The sequence below is a fragment of the Callithrix jacchus genome, chromosome 10, assembly GCF_049354715.1.
Source record: "Callithrix jacchus isolate 240 chromosome 10, calJac240_pri, whole genome shotgun sequence".
NCBI classification, from domain to species: Eukaryota; Metazoa; Chordata; class Mammalia; order Primates; family Cebidae; genus Callithrix; species Callithrix jacchus.
In genome coordinates, this window is record NC_133511.1 from 109,594,682 (window position 1) to 109,608,261 (window position 13,580).

The 13,580-nt window shown below is 52.5% G+C and overlaps 1 protein-coding gene across 2 annotated transcripts in view; it reads left to right on the top strand.

Moving 5' to 3' along the window:
- The first annotated feature begins 2,369 nt into the window (after positions 1 to 2,369).
- CD82 (CD82 molecule) overlaps positions 2,370 to 13,580 on the top strand; it is a 54,212-nt gene continuing 43,001 nt past the window's right edge. The window contains exons 1-2 of one of the 2 annotated variants that reach the window (XM_009007975.5): positions 2,370 to 2,467; positions 3,002 to 3,059. The gene's annotated coding sequence lies outside the window, so the exon portion shown is untranslated. The remainder of the gene's footprint in view (positions 2,468 to 3,001; positions 3,060 to 13,580) is intronic. The other variant, XM_009007973.4, reaches the window with a different exon arrangement.

Genomic DNA, 13,580 nt, shown 5'->3' on the forward strand with positions numbered 1-13,580 from the left:
CTGGCTGGGCGGGAGAACCACGACTGCTTACAAAAAGCCTGCAGTTTACACATGACTCTCACTTACCACCCTCCCCCTAACGGCCCCCACCTGATAACCTTCATTTAGCCCCAAACAAAGAGCCTTGAGCCCCTGTACAGCCTGTGTTTCACAGGATGGGTCATGGTTCAAATGTTCCTCACAGATAAGGAATGAATCTCCAGGTTGGCCATCCCACTTCCTTAGCTGGAAACTACAAACACATTTGGGTGCATCAGTCATACAGGGCCATTCTCAGGGTATGCTTAAGTCAAGTTACTGCTGTCAGGAGCATCTGCCAGACACCATCACAAACACCCCTAGCTTGGAGGGAGGGGGTGTGGAGTAGGGTGGAACAGGAGGGTTTTTACGCCCATTTTGCATGGGCTGGGTAGGCTAGGGGTCTGAAACCCAGCCCAAGACAGAATGGCACAGTGGTTCTCAAAGTGTGGTCCCCGGACCAGCATCCACATCATCTAGGAGTTTCTTAGGAGCTTAACCTCCTAAGATGGTGTCTCTACAGGTGGGACATGCTGCTGGGTTTAAATGATTCCCCAACCTCACTTCTCTGCCTTGCTGTGGGAATTCTATGAAGGAAACTTTTTACTGAAAAGAGAACATTTCTGAGCCTGTACGGCATTCAAACAGTGAGCCAAATACTTTATGAATGCTGTCACATGTAATCTTCAACAGCCAATGTCAAGATCGGTATTATTGTTATGGCTTTTGATTGTTACTCCCTGTTTAAGGGCTCATCCCAGAGAGGTTAAGTAGTTTGCCTTGTCCTGGGTTTAAAAAGTAACCAGGAGGCTACCCATGTCTGCGTGATTCTTTGACCACCCTAATTCTTTACAATGTGCTCAACAGTGGTTCATGCTTGAATGTGATTCAGAATCACTTGGAGGCCTTATTAAAACCAATTGCCCCACAGTGTTCCATTCAATAAGTTGTGAGGGGCGTCAAAATACACATTCCTAACAAGTTCCCAGATGATGTTGCGCCTGGTTCAGGGACCACAATGTGAGAACTATAGTGCTGGGCTGGGATCCAGCACCCCCCGCCCCCACCACTCTACCCATGCAAAGCGCCCATAATCATACCCTCCCACAATGGTGTGTTGTGAGATGCCAATGAGATAATGGGAGCAAAAGAGCTTTGTCAGCTGCACAGGTGAATGCCCCTGGTCATTAACCAGGTGATCTAGCTGAGGCTGGTCCCCTGGAGCCTGGAGGGGCAGAGGGCTGAGACACAGGGTGGGGCACCGCGGCCATCTAGAAAACTCTTGAAGCCCACCTCAATTCTGGGCCACTTTTTCTTCAGGGAGAAAGCCAACTTTGAGGGCTCAGGGCTGTGGTCCCTCCTGCCACTCTTCTCATCAAGCCACACCTCCTCCCTCACCTCAGATAGCTGCTGGGCACTGCCTCAGCACTGGCTGGCCTGGGCCACTTCTCCGGGGGCCAGTCCAGGCAAGCTGGGGCAGCTCAAGCCTGTGACTCAGGACCTGAGGCTGGATCCCACTCACGCCTGCCTCCACCATGAGATTCAGAGCCCACAACTTCCCTTCTCTGAGCCTTCAACTGCACATTAGTAAAACGCATGCAACGGGTGTACCATGAGTTGTGGGAATTCAAGGGCTAGAACTTTATACAGCAGTTGGCATAGAGCCTGGCGCCTGGCAAGGGTTCAATCAATGATAGTATTTTCAAAAAGTGCCTGGGCCCAGGCCGCCTCTTAATAGAGGCCCCGACTTGGAACGCAAACCGCTCCCACGCCGTTCCCCGGCTGCACCCGGATACACCCGCCCTGGAATGCCAGCGTGGGGGCCCCAGGGCTACCCGCCCCGAGTTGAAAGGGGCAGGGCAGGGGAGGATTAGGAAGGCGCTGAGCCTAGGCTGGGGCGAGGAGGGCGTGGCCTCACCCTACTAGGGCCAGGGGCGGGGTGGGCCCCAAGGAGAAAGTGAAGGAGGCGGGGGCACTGGGAGGGCCCAGGAGGAGACCGGGGAAAACGAGGCAGTTGTGAGCTGGGCGGGACCGTTAGGAAGCGCCGTGAATGGATAGGAAAGGGGCGGGGCGGGCCTCATCCCCCGTGTGACCTGGGAACGGGGCTGCCGGGATAGAGGAGAGAGGCCTCAGCAGGACTGGGAGAGGGGCGGGGCCTCAGCGCCAGCTGGGCCCGGGGGCGGGGCTGGCCGGGGTAGGGCCGTAGTGGGCGGGACCTGGCCGGTGGGAGTGCACCGTCTCACCACAGGGCTCGGGGGCGGGGCCGGCGGAGGGGCGCTGAGGGGGCGTGTCATCAGGGGGCGGGGCCTGCGGAGTCTGCGGCTTTCCCCGACTGCCAACGAGAGGGGGCCGAGGAGTGACTGAGCTCCGGGCGGCGCAGTCCGACGCCGACTGGGCACGAGCGGGCGACGCTGGGCCTGCAGCGCGGAGCAGAAAGCAGAACCAGCAGGTGAGCAAGAGGCACCGGGCCGGGGGAGTCTCCCGGACAACCAGAAGCGAAGTTATTTTCGCCCCAGCTTCTGCAGCCCGGCTCGGACAGCTTTCCTCGAAACAGTGACAGGTCGGGGCAGCTGGTGGGTGAAAAGGAGCTTTAGCCCCCAGTCCTGAACCCTCAGTTCTCCCACTCTGTCGTGCACCAGCTGCGTGACCCCGGGTCCGTCCCCACACCCGGCTCTGGACCTCCTGGGCTTCAGTGGGAGGAAGTGAACCAGGTGAATTCCACGCTCCGGTTGCCTTTTCTCACTTAAAACCTCGGAAGGTGAGGACTGGCAGGTGAGAGCTGGCTGCAGGTCACCACAGGTGTTCCCATCGCGCTGCCCTCGGCAGTTTCTCTCCCTGGAAAATAGGACTGAGCAAAGCGAATTGCTTTAAAGAGTGCACGAGTTCCTCGGTTGGGGCTCGAACCCAGGAACCCTGGGGAAGCCGAGCCCAAAGCAGGGAGGTTCCATTTCCCTCCTCACCTGCTTCCCACCAATTCTGACAGTTCAACTAAGCCGGACCGCCTAAGACTTCAAGTTGGAAACTCAGTGGGGCTTTTCCAGGTGAGCTGGCCTGAGCAGGGGGTTGGAAATCGGGGAAGAGTTGTTACTCTGGTGAGTGGGGAAGAGAAGGGAAAACCCCACCAATCCTTAGGCCCAGGGCCCCAGGGGCTCTTGCAGCATACCCAGGGTTCATTTCTTGGCTGACGGTTTCTGTTCCTGGTGGTGATGGCTGCTCTGCACTGGGCCCCAGTAGCAGGGCAGCCTCGTTTTGTGGTCAAGGGCTTGGGCTTTAGGATGAAACTGATTTGGATTCCATTTCCCCTCCAAACTTCAGTTTCCTCATCTGTAAAATGGGGAAAATAACAATATCCAATGGTAGCAGCAAGCACGAAATAGAATAATGTGTATTCGCTCCTTAGCAGGGTGCCAGGAAACCAGTGAGACCTCCCTCCATGACAGCTGCTTCGATTTGGACGGGCAGGTGATGGGCTTGCTTCCTGTGGGGAATGAGTCTTTTTTTTTTTTTGGAGAGATGGGGTTGGCTGAAGCCCTTTCTGACCGTGTGAGAGTCAGAAATTGCCACCCACCACCCTGGAGGGATGGGAAGTGTGTCACCTGGAACAAAGAGTGGCTGAGTTTTCTGTAATGTTGCTTGAGGTTGGAGAGTGTTGAGTTAAATAAGCCTAAAAATGTTTACTAGCACCTACTATATGCTAGAGAGAGCTAGAGGGTACAGAGGTGAATTAGCCAGACCTGAGTTGCTGACAATGAAGGCTCCCCTATCCCTACCATGTCCCTGTAGAGAGGATCACTCACATTCAGGGCTTATGGCCAGATGAGAGTTCATGGGTCTGTGTGGACCTGGTGGCTGGAATCCAGCTATACCATTGCACACATGGCTTGGGATGGAGGCGAGGGGCAGTGTGAGCACCCGGTATCTAAGCAGGGTCGGGCACTGAAGGGCACTAAAGGTGCTGCGTTATGTTGGCTCCCTGCATCTTCTGGGAGATGAGCTGTACAGTATGAAACAAACTGGAAAGTACTGTGGGACAGAGACGAATTGGCGGCTGCGCTGTGGCAGGAGACTGTGTGTGTATGTAGGGCAGGGGGAGGTGTTCAGAAGAGTGAGACACTTGAGAAGCCAGGGCAGGGGGTGGGAGTAAGGAGGCTTCCTGGAGTGGGTGAGATTTGAATAGGACTTTCTACCAGGGCTCCTGGTCCTGGTTTGGCTTGGATCAATGTGGGACCACAGTCTCTCCAAGCACTGAAGTGGCATAAATTGGAGTTTAGTATAGTGGGTGAGGGAGACGGTCTGGTAGGTGGTGCCTGTGGTGGGCAGATGTTCATTTCAAAACAGCCTACCTAGTAAGCCTTAATGGAAAGCCCTCCCTGCCACCACCACCTCCTTCCCAAATGATGAATGACAAGGGACTGCAGAAAGCCTGCACCTTCAGGTTGCTTACCATCTGGGAAGGGGCTTAGACAAGAATACCAGTGACTCTGATGCAAGATAAATGAAGAACGGATTAGAGGGATCTTCCAGGCCTTACGGACTGGGAAGACTTCAGTAGTCAGAACAAAGAGGGTGTCTTGGAGAGAGGAAAATGCCTAGGCAGAGGCAGGAGGGCAACCTGTTCTAAGAAGTCTCGAGAAACTGCTGGCTTGCTCATTCTGGCTGAAGTTTGGGACTGTACTGGGATATGCAGTGGGAATAGTAGGTGGGATTAGCTTACGGAGGGCCTCGAATGCCAGGGTAAGAACTTTGGATCTGATTTGCAGAAAGTGGGAGCCACTGAAGGTGTTTGAGGAGAGGAGTGACACAGCAGAGCAGCACCTTAGGAAGATCAGTCTGTGCCAGATGTGCTGGGGTGGAGGCTCCAGTGATCAAGGGATAATAAACCAATGGATACAGTGACAGGGAAGAAGGGGTCTGGGTGGCTTTGGGGATGTCTGCAGCTGGGAGTGAAGGAAGAGACACCAGCCATGGGGATGGCAAAGGTGCCATCAGAGGGGTGGGAGAGGACTTTTCCAGGACATTTGCACTTCTTTCTCTTTTCCACCCTGTCTAGCCCCTGGTATGTAGCAGGGGCTCAGGAAGGTGGCTGGATTGGGTGAGTGGTGGGGGAAGCGGGGGCCGTGTTCCGGGAGGGTAATGATGAGTGCTATGGAGGGGTTTGCCCATGAAGGGAAGGCATCTGGGCTGAATGGGAGCCTGTGCCAGCCAGCGGTAGGTTTGGGAGTGTGTGTGTGTGTGTGTGTGTGTGTGTGTGTGTGTGTGTGTCGGGGGTGGTTGGAAGAAGTTCCTGACAGTCTCTCCCTCCCATCCCAGCCCAGGGAGGATAGGGGTGAGAGGTTAGCCGTGTGCTATCTCTGGCAGCAGGCAAGTAGTCAGGGCACAGGTTTCCCACAGTGGGGAAACTGAGGCAGGATTTTGGTTCCCCTGGGCTCCTCTGAAGTTTCCGCTGTGTGTGGGCAGCCCCTCTTTCTTGAGGCCTCACCCTTTAGAGTCACAGCCTGGAAGCCCCCACCGGCCATCCCCTTCTACCCTGAGGACCCAACCCTATTCCCCTAAGGACCAGACAGTCCCCCCTCGGCCCATGGCTGAGCAGTCCCAAGTCCTGGGTGTTCCTTCAGCTTTGGAGCATCTGGGGCCAGCTGGCACCCCTGGTTCTGGCTTGGCCTTGGCCCCCTGCTCCAAACCGTTATACCCACTTCCTCCGCTCCACAGGAAGCTCACAGGGGGCGGTTATGACTTAATCAAGAACATCAAACGACCAGGAGCTGGCTCTGTGAGAGGTGGGAAGGGAGGGAAGAGCCTGGGCTGTTTGGCCTGGGCCCTCCGTAGGCCAGAACCTGTTTAATCTCAGCAGGAACTGCCCTACCCACCTGCTTCCCCTCCACTAAGCTGGGGTCTCAGGAGCTGGGAGGGGAAGCCCAGAGGTAAACAGGGACCCAGTGGTGTGGGGTGTGTTGCTCCCCTCACCCCTGACGCTGCCCTGAGAGGGAGGCAGACAACCACAGACCCGGGGCCTCTGCAGCAGGCACAGCTGGTGTCTCTCGGAGGCTGGCTCGTTCCTGACTCACCCCCAGGCTTCCCCCTCCGCTGTGGTTTTCCTGTCGGCAGCTGATTCACCGTGCTGACATGGAGAGGCAGCTGGTGGAGGAGAGAGGCCTGTGTGCTGCTCCTCAGAGCTGGCTCTGGCTCTGACTCTGGCTCTGGCTCTGGCTCTGGCTCGGCTGTGTGTTGTGTGACCTTAGTTAAGTTCCTTCTCATCTCTGGGATTCCTTCCCTGACTTGCCGATGGCCCATTCTTTCCTTGGCTCTCGGGGAGTTCTGGGACCTGGGATCTATTTTTTACAAAGTAGGGAATGTCTGTGAACACCCACCCCTACTCAGGTGTGCACACAAGCAAATGCAGCCCAACACAGAGACACTGGGCAGCACCCCCTCAGACGGAAGCACTTGATCCCCCACCCTGTTCTTTTTACCTTATTTCCCCTACCTGAATCACCTTTATCTACCATCTGCCTGTTCACAGATTAGGGAGGTGATGGTACAGCATGGCGGTAAAGGATCTCAGCCCTGCCAATTTCTAGCTACGTGACCCTTTCTGAGCCTCAGTTTTTGAATCTGTAAATGGGGATAATAATGGTCATGGCTTCATAGGGCATGAGGAGAAAACACAAGGCCAGGCGTGGTGGCTCACGTCTATAATCCCAGCACTTTGGGAGGCCAAGGAGGGTGGAGGTCAAGAGATCGAGACCATCCTGGTTAACAAGGTGAAACCCTGTCTCTACTAAAAATACAAAAATTAGCTGTGCATGGTGGTGCGTGCCTGTAGTCCCAGCTACTTGGGAGGCTGAGGCAGGAGAATTGCCTGAATCCAGGAGGCGGAGGTTGCGGTGAACCGAGATCATGCCATTGCATTCCAGCCTGGGTAACAACAGTGAAACTGTCTCAAAAAAAAAAAAAAAAAAAAAAAAGAAAAAGAAAGAAAAAGAGGAGAAAACACAAAAGTATACATGAAACACTTAGGAGTGTTATATCTAGCACATAGTAAATGCTCAGTAGAGGAGAACCATATTTGTTTGCTGCATCTGGCTGGTCTTTCAAGGCTGGTGCCAGGCTCCTTCTCAGGCCCCCATGGACATTCCCAGAGCACCTGCCTTCTGCACAGGGCCTCTGTGCCTCTCCAATATGTGTGCGTCCCGAGAAGCCAGTCATGTCTGGCTGTGCGTGGCTCTCTAGCTCTTCCTGAAAGTGGCTGGGTCTCCTCATTGTGATACTCAGCTTCCTGAGGGGCTGTAGGTCTAAACGTTGCTGGCTGCCTTTCCCAAGCCCCTCCTGGCCTTTCACTCTCTCCTCTGTGCTAGTCTATGCTGAGAACCCTCCTCTTTGATCCTGCTGCTTGGTGGCATATGATGTGTTTCCACAAGCCCTCCTGGGCAGGTGCTGCCCCGTCCCCTCTGTGTCTGTATCACTGATTCCTGGCACACAACAGACATTTGGGGATTGATGGCTGAACGAATAGGTAAGTGGTTCTCCTGGGTGGGGCCAGGGGTATCAGTAGGACCCAGCTTGGTGCCAGATGCCAGGTGACCCCTTGGTAAAGGCAGAGCCAGGAAGCAGGTCTGGTCACCACTGACTGGTCCTTCAGGCCTGTTGGCCCCACTCCTGGAAACTGGATCTAGGGAGATGGGAATGAACTCTGTCCTGGGACTGCTTTCAGCAGAGCTTCTGCTTCTCTTCTGACGCCTGGCTTTTACCCTCCTGAGAGGGGAACAGCACGACTTCCTTCAGCCTAACCCAGTGAGGGGCCACTCTGGCCTTCAGTGAACTCTGACTCAGCCAGAAAGAGCAACTTGGAGTCAGCAGTTGTTTGTGGAAGGTGCCGCCGTCCTGTGGGGACTCAAGCTGGGACCTGGAGAAATGGGATGGTGGCCTCCAGGAAGCCCATCCTGGACATCATCCATGCAGACCCCCAGGTGGGCAGCCCTGGGAAGCCCCACTCTCCCCTCTGGCCTCCTGCCCTGCAGTGAAGGCTTTTGCCCCTTCTCTGCCTGCCCCTTGACATTCCCTGCAGTGTGGAAGAGTGATCTGGCTTGGGAGTTGTTCAGAGTTCTCGGCCTTGGCTCTCAGGGTCAATGTGGAGAAATGGACAAAGCCCTGGGGGCTGGGCATTAGGAGGCCCAGGTTCAAATCCTGGTTTTGCTGTGGACCTGCAGAGTAACCTTGGCCAGAGAGATGACTTCTAGGCTGGTTTTCTTCCTTTTAGGCAACAGGTGTCCCAGGAGCCTTCTTGAGTCCCAGCTGGGCTCAGGAAGGAAGCCTAGGCAAGATCACAGGCTCTGGAATCAAACTACCTAAGGATGATTCCTTCCTCTGCTACTTACCAGCTGGGTGTGACCTTGTATCTTACCTCTCTGTGCATCAGTTTCAGCATCTATAAAATGGAGACAATAATAGTGCTCATTTCATAGGGTTGTTTGAGAATGACATATGAGCTAATGCATGTGAATCATTTAAGACAGTGCCTGGCACATAATAAGTGTTATATACGTTCCTGCTGCTTTTCGTAGTGTTTATTTTATTTTTATTTATTTTTTTGAGACAGGGTCTTACTGCATTGCTGAGGTTGGAGTGCAGTGGTGTGATCTTAGCTCACTGCAACCTCCACCTCCTGGGTTCAAGTGATTCTCATGTCTCAGCCTCCCAAGCAGCTGGAATTACAGGCATATACCACCAAACTTGACTAATTTTTGTATTTTTAGTAGAGATGGGATTTCGCCATGTTGGTCAGGCTGGTCTTGACCTCCTGGCCTCAAGGGATCCTCTGGCCTTGGCCTCCCAAAGTGCTGGGTGTTTTGGTAGGGCTCTTAATAGGAAGCAGAATGTAAGTCTTTGAAGAGCTTGAGTGTGGAGATCAGGAGATCAGGGCTCTGTTCCCAGCTCATCCTTTACTTGCCGTGTGACCTTGGGTAAATTATAGCCCTTCTTGGGCCACAAAACTATATTATCTTGCATTTGCTGCAGTTGGCTTTTGTAAGTGAGGCACGTGTGATGCCACAGTGGGCAGCTGCAGGGTTTCATTCAAGGGAAGGACTCCTGGGGGCAGGCTTCTTCTCCTGCAGCCTAGGAAGGAAGGCTGTAGGTGGGCAGGTCCCAGCTGCTGCCCTAAAGCATTGCAGACAGTGGATGGCAGAGCTGCTCCCCGACAGCTCTATTCAATCAGGCTGAAATATGGACAACTACATGGAATGTACCTGTTACAAAATACAGTTATATAGATTAGATGACAGACCTTTATTATCTTTCCACTTTTCCCCGTTTCCCAAATCTTCTACAGTGAGCCCATATGTTTTATGCTCAAGAAAAAAAGAACCCATTCATACAATGAAGCTATAAAAAAGTACCATACATATTTAAACAAAAATGTATTATATGAACTTGGGATCATATTGAAGTTCTTTTTGTGAATCAATCATATTTTTTCAGATGAGAGGTGGGGTGTTGGTTTGAAGTGAATATCAATTTGTCAAGCCTCAGAAGACTTGGAGGGAGCGCCTATGGTAGGAGTGTCTGTGGCCTGCGGCCATCCAGCCTGGAAGACGAAAGTTAGATATGAAGAGAAGTGTAATCCACTTTCCCATGCAGTGGACACACCCTGAGTGTTGGGTGGTGTTTAGAAAGCTTTTCCACAGTAGTTGACATCAGCAGACCTAATGACCATTCTGAACCTCAGTTTTCTCATCTGTAACATAGGGATGGGCAGCTGTGAGCTTAACACATGAAGGTGGAGCTCCAAATGGGAGCTGACAGGAGAGTGTGGCTTTAGATCCAAGGCCCAGAGGGCTTGCTGACTGGCCTGACCTGGACCTAGCAGAGTTACCCATCCCGCCACAGGCAGTGCTGGACAGGAGCCAGCCTTCTGCAGGACCGGTTAGCAAGAGCAGAGAACAGCCCAGATGGAACTCTCCCTGCGGGTAACCTGCCTCTGCAAGGGGCGGAGCCCCACTGAGCCTGCCCCGTGTGTCTCTAAAATGAACCAATCATAAGCCGCCTGGGGCGTGGCGTGAAGCTTGAGGACGGAGCAAGGTCTGAGGTGTTTCTCTGACAGAGGTCCCTTGACTGGGAAACAAATGGAGAGGGGAGTATGTGTTCCCATGGGGGCACACAAACTGTTTTGAATGATACCTGGTATGAAGCAAGCACTCAGTAAATGTTGGCTGTTGTTGATGATAAAAACAAGTGGTAAATTATACTAGTATGATCGGAAAACGGTCTCCCACTCACTGTCTTAAAAGGTAGAATATTAAAATGCTTTATGATGGGACCTATGAGACATCATTGTATGTAGACAAAATAGAAACTTGGCAGGGGAGGTTTGACTTATCTGAGGTTATGGAGCAAGTGGGTGTCTAGGCCTTGAGTCACCTTGGGACATGTAGATAGCCCACCTCCCTGATCCCTGGCCCCTCTAACCACACAGCAGTGGAATAATGAGGCAGGGAGGATGTATCCTCTACTCTGGACTAGTCACTTGTTTTCCATTCAAAAGCCCCTCTTATCTGCCTTCTCTGCCCCATACCCTCTCCTGTCAGGGCTGAGCAAGTCTCCTCGTTTGCCAGGAGACGGTATAGCATGGCGCTATGGTTTCCAAATGTGTGCATATCAGGAATCCCTAATGGTCCCTGTAAGTTGCATGTAGAAACACTGGGGCTGCGCCTACATCTTGAGGTGCTTCTAGCTTTGCAGGCATCGATGTCAGTCAGACCTACCTATGGGCACAGTATCTGCTCACCTCTGGGCAAGTTTCTTGGCCTCTTAGAGCCTTGGTTTTTATGAGGATTAAATGAGATAATGCTGGTAAAATGCTTAGTGGCAGGCCCAGGGAAGAGTGCACCTTCAGTGAAGTCAGAGGATAAGGGTGGTGATGATAAACAAAGGCTGCTGCTGTCATTACTTCAGGGGAAATGGCAGGGAGTCTTCCTCTCCGAAGGCTCAGGTCCCCGATCTGGACTGAAGGAGCTTTCCAGGGTTGCCTCGTGCTCTGGTGGCAGTGTCAGCAGAGGTCTTAGGTCTCTGTAGTCTCAATCCTCAGACTATCTGAGCCCAGCCTTGACCTGGGTGCTCTTGGCATAGAGTTGAGGGCTTACGCCTAGAGTCACAGGATCTTGGTGTTTTGAGCAGCTCTGTGGTTCATCCAATCAACCTGCCTGCCCAGTCTGATCCCATGGACCACATCTAGCCTTTGTTCACACACCTCAAGGCTTGGAGAGCTCATGATCTTTTATTTCTGGAAAGAACTGACTCTTAGAAAATATGAGATAGAATCTGAGCAAACCCACCCTCCCTTGGATTCCCCCATGTTGATCCTCATTTTGCTTGTTGGAATTACACACAATGTGGAAACTCCCTGGTGGGACCAAATCTTAGAGCGGAAGACCCCAGGCCAGTGATTATGACATAGGAAGGAGATATTTTCCTTTAAAAACTTTCTATCTAACCCAAATGGCTACCCCAAAAACCCCCACAAACTTTCTGATGATTAAAGAAAGAGGGTGTGTGTGTGTGTGTGTGTGTGTAAAACTTAGGGGTTAAAGAACAGACCTGCAGGAGGAAATAACTGCTCAGAGGTAACTGCTGTGAACAGTTTGGTGTTTTGGCTTTTTTTTTTTTAAAGCACACACATACAAGATTGGGATTATACCACACAAACCGCTTCCTGCACTGCCACTTTTGGCTGAACACTGTGCAGGGAGGGTTTTTCCATGCGATTGAGCATTCTTCTTCAGCAAGTTTCCCAGCTCTGTGGTATTTCTGTGACCTGGTTAAGCGTTCCTCACCCGTTGCACATTTAGGCCTTGTGAATTTCTCGTTAGCATCCACGTTGCTAGAGTGATCACCTTGTCCCTATGTATATTTTTGTGCTCAACTCTAATGAGCTCCATGGAATGAATTCCTAGAAGTGGCTTTCCAACTCAGGTGGTTTTTAAACTTGAGGTCAGAGGACCAGAACCTCTCACCGTAACAAGTCTCCCGATTTAGCTTCAGCCCCACTGGTGGGGAAGCGTTCTATCTGTCCCTGGTGCTAGTGGACCCACCCACAGGACAAGGAGCAGACTTTTAGGGTTTGTGTATCTGTGACAGAGAAGGAGATGGAGAAAGGCAGACAGATATGGAGGAGTGTTTTCTCTTCAATTACCGTCTGACTTTTGACCCTCTCCTCTCTGGGAGTCTGCAGTGTCATTAACTAATTATGGGCTCTCTTTACTATTTAATGACCTCTCTCCTCAGTGACTCCTTCCTCCCCAACACTCTCCTGGAAAGGAGGAGGTGGGAAGATGAGTCAACAGGGGAAAGTTTCTCCAGAGTGGGCATGGGTAGTGGGTGGTGAGGGGGTTCTCAAACTCCGACAAGCATCAGTTCCTTGGCCAGTGGGTGAAAGCAGATTGCTTGGTCCCACCCCCAGGGTTTCTGAATCTGTGGGTCTGGGGGTCTTCCTGAGAATGTGCATTGCTAACATGTTCCCAGGGGACACTGCAGCTGCTGGCCCTGGACCACACTGTGGGTACCAGTAAAGTAGTAGGATGGGGCGAGGTGGGGTTCTGTGGTGAGTTTCAGCTCCTGATGCTGCTGACAGTAGGAACCTTGTCCTGTTGAATAAAGGCTCATCTTGTGAGGCCTGAACTCACCTTCCCCTCCTCCCAGGTATCCTTTGTATATATTGGAAACTTTCTGTGCAAGAGGACAATGGGATTATCAGCATCCTCATTTTACAGAAAGGAAAATTGAGTCTCTGACAGGTGACCCGATGTGTCTAAGGATGTCAAAAGTAGGAGCGCTAGTCCTGGAACCCTGGCCCCGTCACACTTCCCACCTCGACTTCTCCAGGGCAGGTCTGGTGCAGAAGCAGAGAGGCCTTGCCTGACCACTGTACTGGCCCCAAGTGAGGGGTCTGGGAAGCAGGCTCCCCCACTCCATCTCTGAGCTGGGATCTTGCTCTACTTCTTATCCCCTGACTAACTCTTCAGTAACATGATCTTCTTCCAAGGTCTAGTGTTCTCCAGCAGTTTATGTTCCCACTTATTGTTCTGGCAGGTTTTCCGGGAAGCCAGGAACTCTCTCCTGTCAAGCCTGGGCTTTGCCTGGCAGGCACAACAGAGGGAAAAGAGAGAAGCCTCAGCTGGCTGGGCGTGGTGGCTCACCCCTCTAATCCTAGCACTTTGGGAGGCTGAGGTGGGCAGATCACCTGAGGTTGAGAGTTTGAGACCAGCCTGACCAACATGGAGAAACCCCGTCTGTACTAAAAATACAAAATTAGCCAGGCGTGGTGGCACATGCCTGTAATCCCACCTACTTGGTAGGGTGAAGTAGGAAAATCACCTGAACCAGGGAGGCAGAGGTTGCAGTGAGCCAAGATCATGCCACCCTACTCCAGCCTGAGCAACAGAGTGAAACTCCGTCTCAAAAAAAAAGTGTCTGATGTGTGCCAGGCCTTTCCTGGGCACTTTGCAGCCATGATGTCAGGTCAGCCATCCTAGGTAGGGGTTATCACCACGTCTCATTGTACAGATGAG